Here is a 22,638-nt window from a genome sequence, read left to right as displayed (position 1 = left end):
GAGCAGCGACCATATAACTTTATCATCTTGGAAGGTTTTATTACTAAAGGAACTCAAGAACCTCCTAATTGTGAAACAGCTTTTCCTGGGTTCTTGCTATTTTATGACTAGAAAAAAAATAAAACCACCGCACCCTATTGTTTTTTTCCCTACTGCTGCCTTCAGATATATTTGGTCAGAGAAGCTCTTGGGCTGGGCCTATAAACCCCAGGCACCAAGTCCTAAGCTCTGGGGTTGGAGTTTTGGTCTTGCAGTCCATTCAAAACAGAGGTCTGAGCAGCAGCAGCTGCAGGAGGGAAGGTTAGATCTTTCTCCTTCCTGGCTGCGGGTCCGTGGCTCAATCTGTCACCTCTGGGGTCCACAGTGTGGTGGGGGAGAGAGAGAGTACACTTTGACATTTCTGAGGGCGAGAGGGGCAGTGGCAGTAACTGGGCTGGGGCTGAGTGGCTAGCATAGCCTCACCCTCCACCAGCCGGATGCAGCTATCCTTCAAGACCTGGGTGGCTTGGTTTTTGTTTTTGCAGCCTCATTTGCCACGATGCTCATTTCTGAGAATGCTGTGCCAGTGTCTGGGCCAAGATGAACTGTCTCTCCCCACCTGCCCCGGTCCCCCAGGCTTCTTGCTTCCTGGGGACATGGAGTGCTAAAATATGAAGCCCCAAGACTGGGGCGTTGGTGACCTGGGCAATTTGGTTCAGCTCTGTGTCTTACCTGCTGTGCACCTGTGGGCAAATCACATGTCCACCTTGAGTCTTACCTTCTTTACCCTAAGGAAGGGCAAAAATGTCATCTATGCCCCTAGGTTGTGAGAGTAGGTGACATCAAATATGTGGAGGTGTCACATGAACTTCATTCAAGAGACCATTCAGAGAGCAGGATTTTTTCCTTGCCTTTTTTTTTTTTTTCTAGTCACATCTATTTCCAGAGGGAAAGGGAATGATGAGCTTAGAGTGGGAAGTATGGGGGGGGGGAGGGTCAAATACCTGTATTTTTATTTCTAACTTTTTGTGTGATGCATTCGGATTTCTCATATGGCCATTGGCCAACATTCTGTAGAACGGGGAGTGTCTTGGGAGGTCTGTCCGTTCTGTCCAGTGATGAGCCCTAGGACCTATGACTCTGCCTGGCACGTGTAGGAGCTTAATTAACATGTTGGAGTGGTGTAGGTTGTAACATAACCATAAGAAATATATTGATTGTGCTATTTCTAAGCCCATCCCCTATGTCCTTGTCTCTGTTTCAGATTCCCTGCTCTGGTCTTGCTCCAAACATTTGTTGAACTCTGATTCTAGTGGAAGAAGTGAAGGAGGGAAAGACACAAAGATGGATCAGAAGACCCTTGACCTTGGGGCACCTGAGAGGCTCAGTGGTTGAGCATCTGCCTTCAGCTCCCGGCGTGATCCCAGGGTCCTGGGATTGAGTCTCCTATCAGGGTCCCCACAGGGAGCCTGCTTCTCCCTCTGCCTATGTATCTGCCTCTCTCTATGTCTCTCATGAATAAATAAATAAAATCTTAAAAAAAAATGAGGAAGACCCTTGACCTTTAAAAGTCTAAAGCCTAAAAAAGGAGAAAAGATACAAATGTAAATAAATGTAACCTTTCCCTTTAATTTCTCCAGATAAGTATTGCAAGTGTTTTAGAGCTTAAGAAACACAAAGTCCATGCATTTCACTGACCCAATTATGTACATAAATGTGCATTTATAAAAAACCTTTTCAAAGCCATCTGTTTGAAAATACTTGATTTTGCTTTTGAACTTTACCTCCTGGTCTGTCTGATAAAGCCCTGCTTGCAACTTATTTCTAATGTCCTAACAGTGGTCGCTGCTCACAATGACATCGGATCCAAGCTTCCTACATCTTCACCCTAGATATTAACCTGGATTGAAGATCCCTTTAGAGTTTAAACAGCCATCTAGCTCAAAGTGGGAGTTATGAACAGCCAAGAGCACTGCGTTCCCAAAGCAGTCCAGAACCCCTGTGATGAAGAGCTTCCCCTCTCTAACTATAAAGATCTAATGATAGAAACCTTCAGCTGGAGGCAGAAAGGATTTTGTGCATGAAATGGGAATGCAAATTCAAATTCATAACAGGGGAGAGGTTGAGTGGAAGGAAACAGAACACATGAGCTTTTTTGGCCCTTTTCAGAAAGCTTCCACGCTTGGGGCACCAAATTCTCCCACATGCCACAGAACCAGCCAGAAGCTCCTGTGCTGGGGATCCCACTCCATGTTTCTCTTTATCTGGCTGTTGATTTGTATCCTTTATCATATCCTTTCATAAAGTAGTAAACATAAATATGTGTTGCACTGAGTTTTGTGAGCTGCTCTAGTAAATTAATCAAATCTATGGAGGAGGTCGTTGCAAGCTCCAATCTGCAGCCAGTCACCAGAAGCACAGGTGACAAACAGCCTGGGGCCTGTGACTGGCATCTAAAGTGGGAGGTGGTCTTGTAGGACTGAACTCTTAATCTGTGGGATCCAATCCCATCTCCAAGTAGATGGCATCAGAACTGAGTTGAAGTCTCAGATACCCCCCTGGGGTCCAAGAATGGTTTAATATTGTGCGTGGGTAACTCCCGCCCACCACGGTGGAAATGAGTCTACGAACCTTAGAAGATGTATATTGTATGGGTTTGGACAAATGTATAAGAAAATATATCTACCTACACAGAGTAGTTTCACCCTAAAAATCCTCTGTTCTTGCCCTATTCATCTCTTCCTTCCCCCACCCCTACCTCCCTGCCCTAAACTCCTGGCAATCACTGATTTTCTGTCTCCATAGTCTTGCCTTTTCCAGAATGTCATATCATGGATAATTTTAAAGCTCTATGTGCAGCCATGATTAATAACCATTAGATGCTCATTAAGACCCTGCTGGGCTCCATGGCACACATGGGTGGCACAGAAGAGTCTCTGGCAGGGCCAGTCTCCAACAGCACCGTGTCTGTGGCCTGACTCACTGATGAGAAAAGAGTCTGTACCTCTGGTTTTCACCCGTTTTGCAGTGAGGTTAGCTGTTGCACCAGAGGAGCTGGTGAGGTGTGCTACTGCCCAGGCCTCAGGAGAGAAGGAAGGCAGAGGGTGTAGGGATGAGCACACAGAGCCCCAGGCTGAAGGGACATCTCAGTCTAGTGTCTTTGAAAAGGGGGCTGGAAGGTCACTGGTAAGCCCTAGAGAAAGGTGAATCAGTCCTTCTAAAACCTCAACATGATGGGGACGCCTGGGTGGCTCAGTCAGTTAAGCATCTGCCTTTGGCTCAGGTCATGATCCTGGGGTCCTGGGATCGAGCCCCACCTTGGGCTCCCTGCCCAGCGGGGAGTCTGCTTCTCCCTCTCCCTCTGCTGCTCCCCTGCTCGTGCTCTCTCTCTCTCAGATGGATGATCTTTAAAAAAATAATAAAAATAAACCTGATGTGGAGTTTAAAGCCTCCCTTGTGTAAACCCAGCTTGAGGTGGGAAGGCACCAGTGAAGTCTCTGGATACACACTCGCAGCTGCCCTGAGCTCCCCTCCTGGAGCTGTCGGTCCTTCGACCTGTTGTTCATTGAGCAGAAGACTCCAACCGTGCTCTTTCCAAGTAGACAGGTTGGTGCCAATGCACCGAAATCACCACTCACTGGGATAGAAAAGATGACCGCACCTGTTCCCACCCTGGTTGGAATCTTTATTGTACTCAGAGGTGTTCCAGCAGCTGTTCAGACCATTAGTGGGAAGTAGACTCATGCATCTGTCCCTGCATTTTTTTTTTTTTACCCTCAGAAGAGACAGAGCGATTTTCAACACTATTGTGAAGCAGGATGAAGACAAATGAAGGCACAGAACTCTCAAATGCAGCCCTAAAGACACCTTCCATCCTTGTGGGGACCTTTGGTTCCCGACCACCCCCCACCACCCTGCTCTCCCCTCCTCTACCACCTTTATGAAATATCAGCCGGACAGTGTTTCTCCCTCTTCTCGGCTGACCAGCCCTCAAGGGCCTTCCTATACTGAGGATGATAACTAAGACCTCTGAGCCCGGCTGAGAGGACCCTGAGGGATCAATGGGCTCTCCTCAGAGGTGCCTTCCCTCGCCCCTCCCACTCTCTGGATTAAACACAGTTTTACCTTTTCTCCTGGCATCCTTCCACCACCTCCTACGGTTGACCACCACTTGTGATTCTAGGGTTCTGATGTTGGTTTAACAACCTTGCCCCGTGAGACTGAATCTCTGTGAGTTCTGTATTGGCACAGGTGGTGGAAAGGGGCCCCATGACCATGGCTGCCTTCCCGGAGAAAAGGTGTGCTGAGGGCCTGGACAGTCCCCAGACAGCCAGGGAAGCTGTGAGAGACTCGCTGGTGGCAGGACCCACAAGACCTGGCTGGGGATTAGACTCTGGTCATGGGCAGGGGACTTTAAAGGCTGGTTGGGAGACAGTGCCATCTACTTTGAGGGAAGTGCAACAAAGACAATGACATCATTTGGGATACTCTGGAACATACTGGGCCACTTAGTGGAGACAAGTAGGCTGGCTGCCAGGGAGCCACCACTCTTGCTCTCCTCCAGGCACTTCCTGCCCACACATTTGCCTTCCTTGGGTACAGGGCCAGGACCACCAGTGTCTCCCCCGTTGGCAGGTCTGGACATGGAGGTCTGAGGGAGAACAGTCCAGCCATGTGTGTAGCCCTCACTCACCAACAGTGTCCAGGGCTTGTGCCATTGTTGGGGGACGTTTGGCATTATAGACAAAGAGGCTTGAGGTACCTTTGAGGTTCTCTAGAGGGAGGGAGAAGGTAGCATCTATATAGCCATGCTCCTTCATGCAAAGTCTGATTTATTTCTCCAAACAGCCCTTCCGGGCAGCTAGCATGATCCCTACTTTGAAAGAAGAGGAAATGCTTGAAGAAGCTGTACATCTTGGTCAGAGTCACACAGCTAGTGAGTTGCAAAGCCAGGACCCATGCTTTGGTTTCTTGATCAGGGCCACTCTGTCTTCCTCCTGGGCGACTCTGTCACTGGACAAGAGTATTATGGAGAACAGGTATAAGAAAAGTTCAGAGGACACAGGGTTGTTCTGGTAGGGGTGGGAGTGAATGTCAGTGTGGGCCTGTTTTCATTAGGTCAATTTGAAGCAAAAGGGTGTTCATGTGATCCAGAGACCATACTCCTTCTATGAGGAATGGCTTGAAGAGAGTTGAGTGTAAAGAAGCTCTTTCTGGATTATTCATATGTCTTTTTTTTTTTTTTTTCAAGTAGGCTCCACACTCAGAATGGAGCTGAACATGGGGCTTGAACTCACAACTTTGAGATCAAGATCTGAGCTGAGATCAAGAGTCAGATGCTTAACCAACTGAGCCACCCAGGTACCCTTCATTTACCTTTTTTGACAGACTTTCATTCCATTTTTATTCATTCATTCATTTTTATTCCGTTCCCAGGCAGTATCAAATCAGGTGCAAGATCAAGTTGGTCATATTCACTAATCCATAGCATGTAAGGAATTGTCCTTACAAGATTCTTCTTCTATTCTTCCTTTTTTTTTTTTTTTTAGAGAGAGAGAGAGTGAGTGGGGGAGGGGCAGAGAGAATCCTAACCGCTCCACATCCAGCGCTCAATTTCATGACCCTGAGATCGTGACCTAAGCCAAAAATCGAGAGTCAGATACTTAACCAACTAAGCCAACCAGATGCCCTTTCTTCTATTTTTAAATTATTATTGTTTCCCTTGGTCCTCCAGCTACAGTCCCATTACCACCCCCCATCCCCATCCCCACTGCACATCCAGACATATATTTAATGCATCTTCTTCCAATCCGCCTTCCACCACACATATGTACATATACATCTTCCACAATACACAATGTTGTTCTGTAGGTTGTTTTCTTTTTAATTTTATTTCTTTTAACAGATTTTATGTATTTGTTCATGAGAGACATAGAGAGAAGCAGAGACATAGGCAGAGGGAGAAGCAGGCTTCCTGGGGAGCCTGATGCAAGACTCGATTTTGGGACCCCAGGATCACAACTGAGCCAAAGGCAGACACTCAACCACTGAGCCACCCAAGTGCCCCTGAAGGTTGTTTTTAAACTCTTATAAATGTTATTATGTTATACATATTCTGTTTCTTACATTTTTGGATTAACATTATGATTTTGAGATTTACACGTTTTATGTAATCCAGATGATTTCTTCTGTCTCCTGCAAAGTATTTCACCAAATACACATAACAGATTTTGCTTGTCTATCTCCCCAGTAAGGGTCCCTTGCTTGCCTTCAACTCAGTGGTACACACAACTCTGCATGAACTTCTATGCATATGCCTCTTTGTGAACTTGCATGGTGATTTCTCCAGTGAATCTACCTAAGGATGGTTTTCCAGGGTTCTTGGGAATACATATAGAGTATGCTCTTCAAAATGTCTGCACTAGCTAACATTTGAACCAACATTGCGTAAAGGTCACATTGCCCCACATCCTTGTCAGAACTTGATATTGTCCATCTTTCTATTTCTACCAACTTGATGCATGTAATGTATTTGTTAGTTTGGTGTGATTCTCCAAAAATCCCAGCGTCCACAATCATCTTTGCTAACACTGACGAGAGTGTAATTAATGTATCAAATGCTGTGCTGGCTGCATTTCTATATGCCTTAGAGCCTTTCTTTCCCTGACATGAATTCTTAAGTACATAATAAAAGCACCTGCCTCCTCGTGTTGTTGTGGTGGTGATCTAAGGGTCTGGCCCATAGTGCTTGATGAAGACAAGTCATGAATATTATTGTCATCATTACTATGAACATAGAGTAATTAGTATGGTATTTGATACATGGCGTTCCTCTAGAGTGTAGCCACCACGAGAAAGAGGATTTGGGTCTCTGTCATGCAAAGCTGTATCCCCAGCACCTAGAAGTATTTGGCCCATAGTTGGTGTATAATAAGAATCTGCTGAATGCATGAATTATAACTGTGAGCTGTTAGATGATGGTGACAATGCACACAGAATAACTAGCTCAGTAGATGGCACACAAGACCGTGATAAATGTTAGCTAGTACATGTAAGATTTACTGTTATTATTAACTCATGTCACAAAGGCCCCTATGTGTTTGCTGACACTTATTTCACAGGGAGGAATTAGGCCGCTGATTCCCAAAGTTGATTGCACTCTGGGATCACCTGGCAAGAAGTAAAAATAACCATCCAGTCTCCCAGGATGCAACTCACCACTTGCCTCTCATCATGAAATACAAATGACTTTACAAAGGGAAAAGGAGCGACTTTACAGTGGGGAGGGCTGGCAGACACCACCTTAAATCAAGAGATCAAATTGGATGCCATCAGTAATGGGATAAATAAAAATTGTGAGCCACCCAACAGGATGCAAGGAGAACAGAGCATCCTCTCTGTCATATTCTTGCCAAGAATGAATAAATTGAACCTCCTCATAAGGGGATGTTGGGTGAACCCAAGTGGAGGGATGTTCTCCCAAATATTCTTGAAATGTATCAAGGTCCTAAAAGTCAAGGGAAGACTGAGGAACTTTCCAGGCTGAAGGAGACTGAAGACACTTGACCAATGACCACTCCTTGTGATTTCTGAAGTACACCCTCTTGCTGTTAAAAATGTTGTCAGGGCAATAATAATAATATTTTTTTTTATTATTCAACCGTATTGGTGAAACCCAAACAGAGTCTGTGGATTAGTTGGTAGAGACGTAACAATGTTAATTTCCTGATTTGGGGATTTTTATTGTGGTTATGTAGGAGAATGTCTATGTTTATAGGGAACAGACCCAAATATGTTTGAAGAAGTGGTATGCTAAGTTGGCAAATTACACTCAATCAGTTCAGAAAAAAAGTTTTTTGTATTTTACGTGTATCTTAATCAATTTGGGCTGCTATAACAAGATGCCATGATCAGGGCAGCTTAGTTAGGCACCAGAAGTGTATTTCTCACATTTCTGGAGGCTGGAGTCTAAGATCAGGGTGCCAGGACACCAGGTTTCTTGATGAAGACATTCTTCCTGGCTGTAGATGGCCATATTCTCGCAGGGTGGAAAGCAGAGAGAAGTAGCAAACTTCCCTGTCTCTTCTCATGAGGGCACTGATTCCATTCACCAGGGCTCCACCCTCAGGACCTAATCATCCCCAAGGCCACCTGACACCATCACATTAGAGTTTTATTTTTTTTAAGATTTTATTTATTTATTTGATATATATAAAGAGAGAACACAAGCAGGGGGAGTGACAGGCAAGGGAGAGGGAGAAGCAGACTCCCCACTGAGCAGAGAGCCCAACACAGGGCTCTGTCTCAGAACTCTGGAATCATGACCTGAGCTGAAGGCAGATGCTTAACTGACTGAGCCACCCTGGTGCTCCCACACTTGAGTTTTAACATAAGAGTTTTGGAGGGCACACAGTCCATCCACAGCAATTTGGAAACTTTCTACAAATTTGTGATTGTTGGAAAATTTTTAAATATTTTTGAAAATTTCTGATGGTTGATTTCCAATTATGTGTTGATTTAAGTGGCATGGGGTGTAGTCTGGTCATCCAGATTTAAAAAGTCTCTCCTGCTGTCTAGTGTGCAACCATGTCTGAAAACCACTGCTTTAGGTCATTTCTGCAAGATGATCAATTCATCTCAATGCTGAATTACTTCCAACCATCTGAAAAGCCTGCATTGGGCAGTGTTTTTGAAGGGGGGCAGGCCATCCTGGCCCCTCCCTGTCACCTGAGGAAAAGGCCAGCCTATGTGCAATGGATGAGGGTGACCTTCCCTCTCAGGCACAAGGGTACCAAGGGCTGCCTGGGACTGCCTCATACAGACCAGCAATGTCTTATACCTGCAGCTCACCCCTACATCATGGAGAAGATCTCAGATGATGGCCAGTATTTTTTTACTTAAAAAATTTTTTTTAATTAACTAATTTTTTTTTTCTTTTTTAGGAAGAGAGTGCAAGTGGCGGGCAGGGGCAGAGGGAGAGGGAAAGAGAGTCTCAAGCAAACTCTGTGCTGAGCGCAGAGCCTGACAGGGTCCTCGATCTCACAACCCTAAGATCATTACTGGAGCTGAAATCAAGAGTCAGACGCCAGGATGTCTGGGTGGCTCAGTGGTTGGGCATCTGCCTTTGGCTCAGGGCGTGATCCTGGGGTTCCAAGGTTGAGTCCTGCATCGGGCTCCCTGCATGGAGCCTGATTCTCCCTCTGCCTGTGTCTCTGCCTCTCTCTGTGTCTCTTCTGAATAAATAAATAAAATCTTAAAAAAAGAGAGAGAGAGAGAGAGAGAGATGCCTAATAGACTGAGCCACCAGGTGCCCCATCAGATGGTGGCCAGTGAACTCACCTGTCAGATAAAACTGGGTCTCAAGTCCTGGCTTTGCCACGTACTGGCTGGGGGACCCAGGTCATTTACCCCAGTTCTTGAGCCTTAGATCCATCACATGTGCATCGTCATAGGATTGTTGTGAGCATTGAATGCAGTCATCAGTGCATGAAAATCACCCAGCACTGTACCCAGAGTGGGATCAGCATTCAATTCATGCTAGCTACTGTGTTATACAAGAAGGAGGCAGGTGATTTCCTAAAAATATTAATACCATCAAGAGTTTTTGAGTGTGTGTGCGCGTGTGTGTGTGTGAGTGTGTCCTGGGGGAGGCTGCAGCCCGAGAAGGGGAACGTGCTGACAGCTACATCAGTTAAGAGAGCTAAGACCCCAAGTGGTTGGGAATAACCTTGCCATCTGTCCTTCCCTCCCTGCTGGCTTGCCTGGCAAACCCTCGAGAGATGAGTCTGGGGCCCAACGTGGGGGCCTATAAGCCCCCCTTCACTGCCATCTCGTCATGACCCCAGCAGAGGAGAAAATCCCCACTCTCAGGAGGTCTGGCATCCAGAGGGTGGTGGGTGACGCTGGTGGGGAAGGGGGCAGCGAGGGCAGAAGGAAGCCCAGGGGGAGGGTCTACTGTCCTCTTCCCTGGGAGGCTTCAAGGGTAGAGAGAGTCCACTTTTGACATTGTGTCTCCGGGTTGGCTATAGCTAGTAGAAAGCTGCGGAGAACAGTTGTTTGAAGGGGAAAGGAGGTTAATTGTTTTAACTTGAGCAGAGTAAACTTGGAAAGTGAGAAATCCTCCCTATTCCAATAGGTCTCTGGTCCAAAACCACACCTGGCCTCGCATCCTTCTAATGACAGTCCCCACAGAGTTCCAGGTGTTCAGCCCAGTGACTGATGGTGAGCCCTGCCGAGTTCAGAGGGACAAGATGGAGGCTATATATAAATCCCACAAAGTTTCAAAAGGTAAAAAGACGCATGACCGATTACGAAAGCTTGCATGGCTCTGGGAGAGTGCCTGGGCTCTGGCTGCTGCCCTGGCTGATGCCTCGCCTTTGTTCCTTCCTGGAAGACGAGGAGCTTCTGTGGCCACAGTTCCCCGTCTGTGAAATGGGGTGAGATTATTGGCCCTGTGGGGACTCGTCTGTGTGAGACGCCTGGGAAGGCCCCAGGGCGCAAGAGCTCCTTGTGCTCCGAAGGGTCGGTGCCAGTATTCCCGGTGGCAAAGGCGCCGGGGCCAGCTGACGCCTCAGGGGGTGTCTGGGGGAGCTGGGGAGGCCGCACCTGCCCGCCGTGGGAGGCTGCCAGGCAGGGCCTGCAAGATGGCCGCGGCCATGGGGAGAGGTCAGCAGGCAGCCCCGGTGGCGGGCAACGGTGCCTCTCGGGGGCGGTGGCTGGCATCCGGCTCTGCTCTGTCTCTGCGGCACTCGGAGAGCCACACGCGTCAACAGAAGGAGGCTAGCGCTCCACCATGCCGGGAGGAAGTAAACTCAGAAAAGTCAAGAAAGGTGAACGCCAAGTGACTCCACAAAATCCAGCTTCTAGAAGGATGCTGCCCGCACCCTGGGAAAGTGGCCGGGCTGGGGAACAGGGTGGACCCCAGAGACAGAGAAGGTGCAAGGGATTGCCTTCCCTAATGTCTTTACTGTATGGAAGTGGGAACTCAGGCCTGAAGAGTGGTGGTGGCTTGCCCAGAGTCTCATAGCTAAACAGCGACAGGACAACTAGTAATTTCCTGGTCTTTTACTCTTTTCAATATAACTCAGCCTCCTGAAATGGTATGGCATATGTTGAACTTTTGGAATTCACTTTCTCCTGAAAACAGGTTGCTGAAAGAGGCAAAGGTGGCATGGTGGCTAGAACAAGGCGATGGAACCTTTTGGGTCCTTGCCCATGCTCTGCTCCTATATGAGCAGATGTTCCAGGAATGGCAGTCAGCGCAGTAATGAGGAGCTTGGCTTAGTCACATCTTTCCCAACCCCTGAGGGGTGAGAGATGGGAGGTGCACCTCGCCTGGGGAGGCAGAAAACTCACCCTGAGTGGGAAGGTGTGTCGACCAGTAGTCCTAGAGCTGTCAGGCATGCTGAGGGCCGTGGTTAATAGTCTTGAGGTGTTACCTCTCAGTTAACTACCCTTCAGCCCAGAGCCTGGAACGCACAGCTCATAAGCAAGATGACCTTCCATGGAGCTTGTGGGCTGTAACCACTCTTCTTCCAACTGCAAGTCCCCATTGGCAGCTGCTGTAGTACGGATGGGTGTTGTCTGGAGTGGTGGTGGCCAGCCTAGTGGCAGAAGGTGTGAGAGCTTGGCAGCGTTGTCTCAGTGCCACGAGTGACGAGAGTGGTAAGGTCCAGGTGGTACCTAACCCCACCTCAACACCAAAAGAGCCTCATGAAGGGGAGGGGTCCCAAGCCATAATGATTTGCCAATCCACAGTTTGGAGTTAGTCTGGATGCTGTTTCTCACCTGTGGCTCCTAAAGACTGGATGATCTTGAGCAAGTCACTTTCCAACTGAGCCTCAGTTTCCAAAACTGTAAAGTTATTCTATGCCGTCTAGACTCTCAGGAGTAGTTCAATCAATGATTATTCCCTTCCTTTTCCCCCTTAGTGTTAAATATCATTGAAATTGTCACCTATGCCCTTACTTGTCTTCCATTTGGGCAAATAAATATCACACAGACACAGACATATGCATACTCTTGTACGTAAATTCTACAATTAAAGAATGATAGACTACCAGTGCTTAAAGACACCTTAAAAATGCCCCAAGTTAAGTGCTCATGCTACAGAGGAGGTGGCAGGTCCCAAGACATGAGGTGGCTTGACTAGGGTTGCGCAGGCACAGGTGCCATAGCCTGTACTTAATTCGAAGTCATGGTATGGTCTCCAAAATTTTGCCAATATGATGCTGTTCTTTGGTGGCCGATGTCAAGAGGAGGAACTGTGTCTCTTTAATGTCAGGGCTGGGGATGGGACACCAGGCTCAGGCATTATCTGGCTGACCCAGAACATCTGATATAATTTCTTCCTCAAATATCTTTGAGATCATAATATGTCAAGCCTGACCTCTTGCAACTCAATCTGGCAGCAGATTTGAGAATGATTACAGCTTGAAAATGATTAAGGTTTCCTCAGTTTTGCGGGGGTTGGTGGGAGAGGGGGGCAGGAGTCAAAGCTTCATGGAGGCTCTGTCTTTCTTTATAGCAGATAATTTACATAGGACATGGAAAGGAGTTGTTGCCTCCCTCTGTACACATAGATACACACACACACACACACACGTGCATACACACGCAAGTTCTGCGTGACTGCCGACTCATCCATAATCCAACTGTCACTCTTTTTGACTTGGTAAAAGAGAACTAATGACATGCAAAAGTGAAACAAAAACCACCTGCCAGTTCAGAGCCCATTTCGGAAGAGAGTCTAAATGTATTTTTTCCCTCCATTTCCTATCTTCCTTCTCTGTTTTTTCTTCTTTCCTTTTTTTTTTTTTCCTGACAAGACTGGATGGAGATTTCCAAAAAATGTTTCTGAACCCTTCCCATCTCTGCTAAACAAATGTTGTCTCTACCTAAATGGTATAAATAAGTGATGACCAAACATCACTTAAGGGCAACCATCCTTGCTCATTTCTCCTATGTCTGCCAAGTAAGCCAACTAACACAAACAAACTTCACTCCCACGCTGCAAGAGTGATGTTGATTCTCCTGATTATAACCTTACTTTGCTCATTATGGAGAATCTGAAAATCATGTAGAAGTAAACCAAAGAAAAGACAAGTCATCATAATCCTGCAAGCTCTGGAATGATCTGTTGAAATTTTAGTCTTTCTCTTTTCTTTGAGAAAAGGTCACTTATTTAAAATATAAAACAAACAAATACCAAGTATCGATAATACCAGTAATATTCCGATTGTTTTTTTTATTGATGTTTATAGTGGAAACTTTCTCACGTTACTAAATGGCTCTCTCTTGGTTTATTTAACCAGATCCCTATCATCATACCATTAGGTTTCCCAGTTTGCAACATTATATGTAATTCTGTGATTTATATCCTTGTACACAAATTCCTGTCCGCATCTCTGATTAATCCAGGTATCAACTGAGATTGTCCATATGAGATGCCTCAAAACTCCCAATCCTGAAACTGATGGAAGCCACAGATGTCGTAGAGGTTGCTAAGTGATGGGGATGTGGGTCCCCCAGCCTCCTCTGCCCTGGGTCTAGCCTTCCCCTAGCCTGTCTTAGCCCAGGATCATGTTTACCTTCACAAACGACTCAGCTACTTCTGTGGCTTTCACAATAGAAAATCACTCACACAGAACAGTCATGTGTTTAGATGTTGCTCAAGATTTTGAGGGTCCTAGGATGGCCACTTGGGGCCCTCCCTCCATCCCCTTTTTGCTCATCTCTGTCCCTTGGTTATGTAGCACTTTGGCCTTATCCTTGGCAGGTATGAGGCCATCTGATACCCAGGCCCCTAAGAATAAGGCTCATCTTCTACTCAAACACTAATCAAGGCATCTTTTCTCAGCAAAGACAGCTCCCGTCCTAGGAGGAATCCTGGTGCCAGCAATTAATTCTCACACTTAGAAGAGATGGTAGTGTAGGGGGAATTATTGGTTTGAACAATATGAACACTAGACATTGAAAGGTGTTCAAAGCCAAGAATTAGACATGAGATAAGAATACACATGGTGGCACAGTTATTTATTTATATTGCCAGACTCTAGAGTAACCATTTTAATGTGAATTGTTGACTTAGCCCTACAGTCTAGGCCTGGGAGTTACATTTTCTAACAACCTGAGAATCATTCATTAGAATGATCTAGAAAACTGAAAGTCAGGGGCACTTGGGTGGCTCAGTTGTTGAGCATCTGCCTTCGGCTCAGGTCATGATCCCGGGGTCCTGGGATTGAGTCCTTCATCAGGCTCCCTGCAGGGAACTTGCTTCTCCCTCTGCCTATGTCTCTGCTTCTCTCTCTCTCTGTATCTCTCGTGAATAAATAAATAAAATCTTCAAAAAAAAAAAAACCCACAAAAAACAAAACCTAAAAAAACAAAAAACAAACAAACAAACAAAAAACCCAAAACCTAAAAAACCCCTGAAAGTCAGAAGAGAATCTGGTGTTTGCCTCACATCCCCCCACCCACCCCTCCCACCCTGCGTTGCCAGGGGATCTAATGATATTGTGTGTGCTTGGTGCCTGTGAACTCCTGCCTCTAGAAGAACCACTCATTAATCCAGCCCTAAAACCTTGTTCATATGCTTCTAGAAATATTGCTAATTCTATGACTGATGTATGTATTAAAGTGGATATGAAATATGGAATGGATATATATTTCATCATATTAGCTTAACAATTAAAAATGAATATCTAGAAAAGTATGAATTCAGTCATTCAGCTCCCAAATGGTGGGGGCTGACAACATGCAACTTCCAGAGGTTCTATGAGCAGGGGCAGAGCCCAGGGGCACTTCTGTGCCTTTGGTAAGTCTGTCGGTTCAGCAAGTATTTCTCAGGTTCAAATGTGTTCCAGACATGAGAGGCCCTATGAGAACAGCAAAAGTTTCTGAAGAGAAAAAAACACAGAGAGGTTAAGGTCCAATAAATCACAGCCCAAATCCCAGGGGAAAGAAACACAAGATGGGGACTCCATCCCAGATGAAAGTGTGGAGCCTGCAGGCTCTGAAGATGGGAGCATTCTGTGCTTCACATAGGGACTGGAAATGGAACCCATCTGGGGAGGGCAGGACAGGTTCTGTGCAAACACGGGGATACTGGTCAGAGTGCAGCCAGGCCTCCTTGCCTGGACCTAGGCTTTTCCAGCCTCCAACAGCTATGCCACCAAGTCACCCAGCCTGTGAGACTCCTCTGCAGGCTGCCTCACTTCATTCTGTTGCCCTGGAGTCCCTGAGAATGTTCTGTCTGTGGAGTTTGGTGTCTGTCTTTCATGGGATTGGTTTTTCCTCAAGCAGTTGCTGTTTCCTGGTGGTGGGCACGTAGCTGTACTCAAGATCTTCTCTTGGCCTCCCTGTGAAGGCTGTAGCCCCCTCCTGTGAGTAGCAGGGAGGGGAAAGTGGAAGGAGGGGTCACGTCAGCTTGAAGGACTCCCTGTTGTTTCAGGGAATCTGCTTCTTAAACCTAAATAATCCCTCATCAGCTCACCAAGGCTGTCCCAAACCAGCCTCAGCAATAGCGCCCCAGCCTCCTCTCCGTCCTCGCATCTCTGTCCCCTGGCCTGAGGCACCATCACTAGCAACAGTCATCTCTTGATGGTGTCTGGCGCTGTGGCTTCCTTCTCGAGCCCCATCCCTGCCTGCCTTCTGGGCTCTGAGGATTTGACAACATGTCTGGATCATTAAGAGCACCTCTTCTAGGTTTCCTGTGCTCTTATGATTTTTAAGACTGTCTTTTCTATAATGCTTAGGGATTTGTGAGCGGGAGGGGAGGTGAGGCATGTGTTCTGGGTGACTACCATGAACAAGTCTCCTGGTCATACAGTCTAAACTTCCAGTTCACATGAACAGGTGCTCAACATTGCCAGTCATCAGGGAAATGCAAGTTGAAACCAATGTGAGATACCGCCTCACACCTGTCAGAATGGCTAGTATCAAAAAGACAAGAAATAACAAGCGCTGGTGAGGATGTGGAGAAAAAGGAACCTACATGCAGTGTTGGTAGGAATGTAAATCGGTGCAGCCACTGTGGAAAACAGAAAACTATTCTAAAAATAGAATTGTCATATGATCCAGTAATCCCACTGCTGGGTATTTATCTGAAGGAAATGAAATCACTATCTTGAAAAGCTCTCTGCACCCCCATGTTCACTGCAGCTTTATTCACAATAGCCAAGACCTAGAAACAACCTAATGGTTCATCAGTGGATGAATGGATAAAGAAAATGTGGTACACACACACACACAAACACACACACACACACACACACACACACACAGGATAGAGTATTATCCAGCCACAAAAAAGAAGGAAATTCTGCTATTTTTGACATTATAGATAGACCTTGAGAGCATTATGCTGAGTAAAATAAAACAGACAGAGAAAGATAAATACTGTATGATCTCTCTTGTATGTGGAATCTTAAACAGAGTGAAACTCATAGATACCAAGAACACATAGGTGGTTGCCAGACACATGGGGTAGGGGTGGATAGAGGGGGTCAAAGGTACAAACTTCCTGTATGAGAAGAGTAAGGTCTGGGGCTGTAATGTACAGCATGGTGACCACAGTTAATAACATCGCATTGGACATTTGAAAGTTGCTAAGAGAGTAGGTCATTAAATTTCTCACCACAAGAAAAAATTTGCCACCATGTGTGGTGGCAAGTGCTGACTAAACTAATTCTGGTCATCATTTCGTGTATATGCCTAAAACTAATATAGTGTTACATGTTGATTATGGCTCAATTAGAAAGCCCTTCCAGTTCCAATGAAGTCTCTTCAAACATGCCTGCCAGATTCTTCTTCCAGTAGTTCCCTTTCCTTTCCAGGGAAAAGAATAAGTTTTCTAGTTTTGTGTTGCTATTAGTTTTGGACTATGGGATAAAATACCACTAGATTTTTTTTTTCTCGCCCATATTGTGGGTGAAAGTAAGCAAATGAGCGTTCTTGTAGGAGGGATCTGAGTATCAAGGTGAGGGGAGACAGCCAGACAGATTCTCCCCAGGACACTCATAAAGTTCCACCACACCAAGGACACTTAGTGGGGTATAGGTGGGGATGGGGCTTGATTTGGGCGGGTCACATGAGGCATGATCCACAACCCAGGCAGAGAAGTGGGCAGAGAACCCACTTTTACATCATTAACTCATTCGTTCAACCAATATTTCTGGATGCGTCTCATGTATATGGGAGGTGAATATGTGAACAGACATAATTCCCATTAAACACAGCGCTTTGTGAATTTCCCCAGGGACTCTGCATCCTCATAGTGCTATGCAATTCTGACACCAACTATCCGAGTTGGATCACATATCAGATTAAGGCACACTCGTCCACAAGACTTCCCTCCCTCCAGATACCAGCCGCAGGCTTGGGGATTCCCTGCACTTCTCACCAACTGGCTAGAAATTTGGTTCCCATTACTCACTCAGGTTCCATAATTTGCTGGAGTGACTCCCAGAACTCAGGAAAGTGCTATATGTACAATATAGTTTTCTTGTAAAGGATACATATCAGGACCAGCCAGATGAAGAAATGGATGCCAGAGTGGGAACCAGGGCGGGTCCTGAACATGTAGCTCTGGTGTCCTCAGCATGAGTTACTGTGTCAGCATGTCAGTGTATGATTACCAACCAGGGAAGCTCACTTAAGTTTTGGTGTCCAGAGTTTTTATTGGGGTTCAGTTATGTAAGCATGATTAATTGAATCATTGGCCAGAGTCACTGAATCTCCATTCCCCAGAGATTGGGCTTGACATCATGTGGCTCAAATCTTCCATTCTCCAATCACATGGCTAGTCTTTCCATCATGGCCAGTCCCCATCCCTGAAACTGTTTAGGAATCCACCCTGAAGCCCCTGGTTAGCATAAAGTCAAGTGTGATCTGTGGGGCCCACCATGAATAACAAGACACTCCTACTCCAAGGGTGGAGAGGCTCCTCCCAGCAATCAGGGGCAAAGGCCAGTCAAAATCTTCAAATGTGTTGTGTAACATATACCACAGCCACATTTTAAAAAATATTTCTTTATTTATTTTAGAGAGAGAGAAAAGGAGAGCATGGGGAGGAGGAGCAGAGGGAGAGGGAGAGAGAAACTCAAATAGACTCTGCGCTGGGCATGGAGACCCATGCGGTGCTTGATCTTATGACCCTGAGATCATGACCCAGGCTGAAATCAAGAGTTGGAAGCTTAACCGACTGAGCCACTCAAGCGCCCCTTTAAGCCAACTCTGAAAATATTTTCTCTACTCCTCCTTAAACTTTTGCGAGATCTGGTACACAGAATAGGTATTTTAACTACTGGGTGATATTAATAAGTTTATCCCAAATAAATCTAAAAAATTATCCTAAAAATAACTATATTCATCCAAATAAATGAATTCATTGGTTTATACTTAAAGTTGGTGCTGTCTGGTCACTCATTGTGTCTGTTTGCCAATTCCAGTTGCATATGTGGATGTGAAAGTGTTGGGTGCAATAGTACGTTCTGAGACATCCTCCACCCTCTGGCTTTCTGCAATCTCCTGGCCATGTGGCTAGCACTCAAACTCTGATGCCCGAACTTCTCCTTTAGGACACACCACAGGCGGCTAATACTTTCATCTGCAGTCTTATCATGCCCACAATCACCTTTGCCTTGTGTGGTCATACTGTATTTCAGTTCCAAAAGTCTGGCCACCACACCCTGAATTCCTACTCTCATCTGGTTAATGTAAATAGTTGATCAGATATGGGAAATCTCTGAAGAAAAGCCTTCCCCCCTTGTGTCTTCCTGCGGCTTCTCTGGGTTTAGAGTTCCGGCATGTCATCTCTGAGGGTTGGGAGGGACACACTCAATCTGCAGGGCAGGGCATTACCTTGCCTTTCCATCCCTCACCTCCACCCCACCCCTGATCTGCCATAGGACCTTCCCAGAGACACAGCCTGTCTCAGTCTTCTATTCCTCTCCAACTGTAACACAGGCTCCTTGGTGACATGCATGACTCTAAAGGTGGCTTCCTCACAACAGGCCTAGGCGAACCCAACTTAGAAGAAGGTGAGCACGGAGGTAACAGGGCCTAGCCTGGGGGTGCAGATGGCCTGGAAATCTGAGTCATAGTTCTTCACTACTTGCCCAAGGATTTGCTGTCCCCTGACTGGTATGCTATTTTCTCTTTGCAAAACTATCTATCCCGCTGCCAAAAGTACCCTAAGCCTGCCTCGCGTGTCAGTGAGATGAGTGACAAACTATGTAACTGGAAGACCCAGAAAGGGCCAGCTGTGAGTAGGAGACCTCTGGACTCAGACCAGTGCCTTGGAAATTTTATCCGTGGACTGAGCACAGGCTGGCCTGCCAGCCTAAGCAGAACTGAAACTTAGCGCAAGGTGAGGACCGCAATATTTGGGTTTGTTCAGCAAGCCCGGAGCTAGACACCAGAAATTCTTGGCTTCCTCCAAACAACTGCAGAGAAGCAGTGGCCAAACCTATCTTGTGTTTGATGAGTCATCTTGTGTCTGCATCGTGTGGCACAGACATTGTATGAGTGCTTCTTTCGCTGCTGTGTCTGGTTCTGGCTTTTAAGAGGATATGAGGTAGCCAAATACCCAAGCCTCAACGCTAATGGGCACTTTATGATTCCAGGTAAGCAAAGTTTAACCTCCACAGGCCCATCTACATTCCTTGCTGGCCCTACGCAGAAAGGCCAAAGAGCCTGGTTTTACTTAAACCCAAAAAGCGAAAAAGAAGAGAAATTGACAGTCTGTGCATGTAGGAGGGCGGAAGTCAGCGTGAAGTCCTTTTCTTTCATCTTAAGCCGTGGGCTTTATACTATAGGAGGGCTTAGTGGCCAAACAGGTTTTGAGTCTCTGAAACAGTTTTACCAGGTACGATGAGAGAATCCACTTCTTTATGGATGTTTAATATATTTTCGTGTATTCATGTATAAAGTTGACAAGCCACTCTTTATATGTGCTACCTCATCAAAGCTTCACCAAACTCTACGATTCAAACGTGTATCATGAGCTCCAATTTACAGATGGCGAAAACAGGTTCATAAACATGAGATCATGCGCTCAAGCGTGAGGTCACAGATAGTTGACTACACTGAGATCAAGAACCAACATCATGACTTCAGATTCGTGTACGTTTCCCCCCACAGACTGGGATCCACTTACTTCCCTGCGATGTCTTGAATTCTTGAGTGAAAGGCCGTCTGGGCCCTGGGAAGAACCCTTCCAGCAAGCGGAGATGCTGAGATGCTCGGGCAGGTGCACATCCCCCGCGCAGCCACAAGATGGCAGGGTCGCCCCGACGACCGAGGACTTGGCGCCAGTCCCCCGCACCAGTAGAGGGCTGTAGTTCCTCGTTGCAAAAAGTGAGAAATGAAAACAAAAAAGAAAAACAAAACAAAACAATAAAACCTCAGTGTCTACCATGATGAAATGGGGTGGTGGGAGGTTTGTTTTTCTTTTTCTCTTTTTTCCTTTTCTTTTTAAAATCAGGCAGGGAGAGTTCAAACAAACAAGTCTCCCCGTTTGCACCACCCTGTTTGCTTTCGGAGGCACGAGGTCAGGCCTTGGGCCAGCCGCCGAGCCTACATTATTCATCTGTCCAGCGCCAGCCCTGGAACAAATGTGAAGAAATGAAGTAGCTTCAGTAGAGGGGAAACAGTGTTGTTATTGTTGCTGGTGACAGTTCTATTTGCCAACAAACATAAAAACATACTTTGGAACCCGGAATGGGCTTGTCAGAGGGAACTTTTGTTCCATGTTTGGGCTGGGATGCTTCCAGATAGAAATCAGGCTGGCATTTGAACTTCAGGAGGCAGGGAAAGAGCTGCGCCCAGCAGCCACTGACCCCAATGCCGGGCTGTCAGCTGTGGGTCTCATCTGGGTGTGATGTGCCCACCGTCCGTGAGCCTCTGCCTTGCCAACCGGGGTCACCACCCCGAATGGGTCTTCCGGGAGAGGAGAGAGGGGCACGCAGTCCAGGATGATGGGCTCTCTGCAGATGGGATCAGGAGGCTTGGATTCTGAGCTTTTGGAAGGTGATCCTCACTTTGGGGCTCTGGGATAACAAACATGGTCCTGATTCTGCAGGGTTTATTTGCTGCCAGGTCCCAATTATCCCGAGACTGTTGGCAGCACCTTTAGGGTCCTTTTGCCACATGGACTAGTGGTTCTAGAGATAAAGCCGTGCTTGCAGTGTCGGCTGGTGAGTGCTTAGGGTGGTAAACTGGTGCTCACGCCAGTGTAAAAGGCATGATCCAGAAGGCCCATCTGCCGGTCCCAGATCCTATTACATAACCAAGCTGAAGGGCCTGTGTTGGGACTGTCATGATCTGGCCCCAAACTTCCATGTCCAGGTGGGTGGGTTCCCTATAGAAGGAGTTCAACAGGTGTTCGGCGAATGTTACCTTATTTACATGTAGAGTAACTGCTCCAGGAACGTGAAGCGATTGCCCATGATCATAATTGGTGGCCAACCAGGGACTGGAACCCGCAGGATAGCACTGCTTCTACTCCACTTTGCTTCCTCACATTTTATTTTTTTTAAAGGTTTTATGTATTTATTCATGAGAGACACAGGGAAGCAGAGACATAAGCAGAAGGAGAAGCAGGTTCCCTGTGGGGAGCCTGATGCGGGACTCAATCCCAGGACCCTGGGGTCATGGCCTGAGCCCAAGGCAGATGCTCAACCACTGAGCCACCTCAAATCTTAAAACCCTCAGGTTTATTTGAAAGTCTTATTTTGGTCTATGTTTCCTTCAGGGCTATGCAGTAATAAGCCAGACACAACCCAAAAAGAGGCCTCTTCTTTCCAAACTTCAGATCCCTTTGAGTCTCCATCCCCAACCACTGGGCTTGTAAACCTCAAATGACTCTTGGGCTACACAGTTTAATTCCTAGCATTTAGGCTCAGCTTTGTGGATATTCATGATAGAGGAATAGACAGTATTCAGTGGAGCAGAGGTTGACAAATTTTTTCCTGTAAAGTTCCAGACAAGGAAGTATTTTAGGCTTTGTGGGCCATACGGAGATCAACACAGCTTGGTTTGCTGGTTGTCCGAGCAAGCAGCCCTATAGAATGCACCAGGAATGAGCATGGCTGCAGCCAATAAAACTGTCCTTACAAAAGCAGGCAGGAGGGGAACCTCACTGGGCCCTTGGGCCAGAGTTTGCTGACCTGTGCGGTGGAAGACTTGGTCTCTGACACATTCCAGACCTAAGCAAAGAGATGTTACTCAGGTTTTCAGAGTGTAGGAGGTTCAGCTGTCTCCACCCACCTTAACAAATAGGATTAATTTTTTGATCAGGGGCTTGGTAGTCCTAATGAGGTGACTTATTTGTGCAATGCTCTTTTGTTTACGTGTGGCACCATGTGAGCCTGGGGAATAAGGAAGCTAACAGACCCTAGAGACAAGAAGACTGCAGGGCAAGGAGTGGAATCTGACACCTTCTTTGTCTAATGCGGGCCTGAGACTGTGTCCTGCCGGGGCGCTGGGCTACCTTATCTCAGTTAATCCTCATAAGATCCTGGGAGATTTTTATTATTATGGCAATTTTATAGATACATACTCAGGAAGATTAAGTAACGGGCTCAAGTCTTATCCGGAAGCCACCGTGTCCCCTGCACCACACTGAATGCTTAATTCCTAGGAATTATCACCTGTCCC

General features: G+C 46.5%; 1 long non-coding RNA gene across 2 annotated transcripts in view; it reads left to right on the top strand.

The window, feature by feature from the left end:
* Window positions 1-1,606, top strand: part of LOC112648752 (uncharacterized) — a 38,209-nt gene extending 36,603 nt beyond the window's left edge. For both annotated transcript variants that reach the window (XR_003129282.3, XR_004817670.2), the window contains exon 3: window positions 1,244-1,606. This is a non-coding gene — a long non-coding RNA (uncharacterized LOC112648752). The remainder of the gene's footprint in view (window positions 1-1,243) is intronic.
* Window positions 1,607-22,638: the final 21,032 nt, after the last annotated feature.

The sequence above is a fragment of the Canis lupus genome, chromosome 7, assembly GCF_003254725.2.
Source record: "Canis lupus dingo isolate Sandy chromosome 7, ASM325472v2, whole genome shotgun sequence".
Taxonomy (NCBI): domain Eukaryota; kingdom Metazoa; phylum Chordata; class Mammalia; order Carnivora; family Canidae; genus Canis; species Canis lupus.
This window is presented reverse-complemented; position numbering and strand designations above follow the sequence as displayed.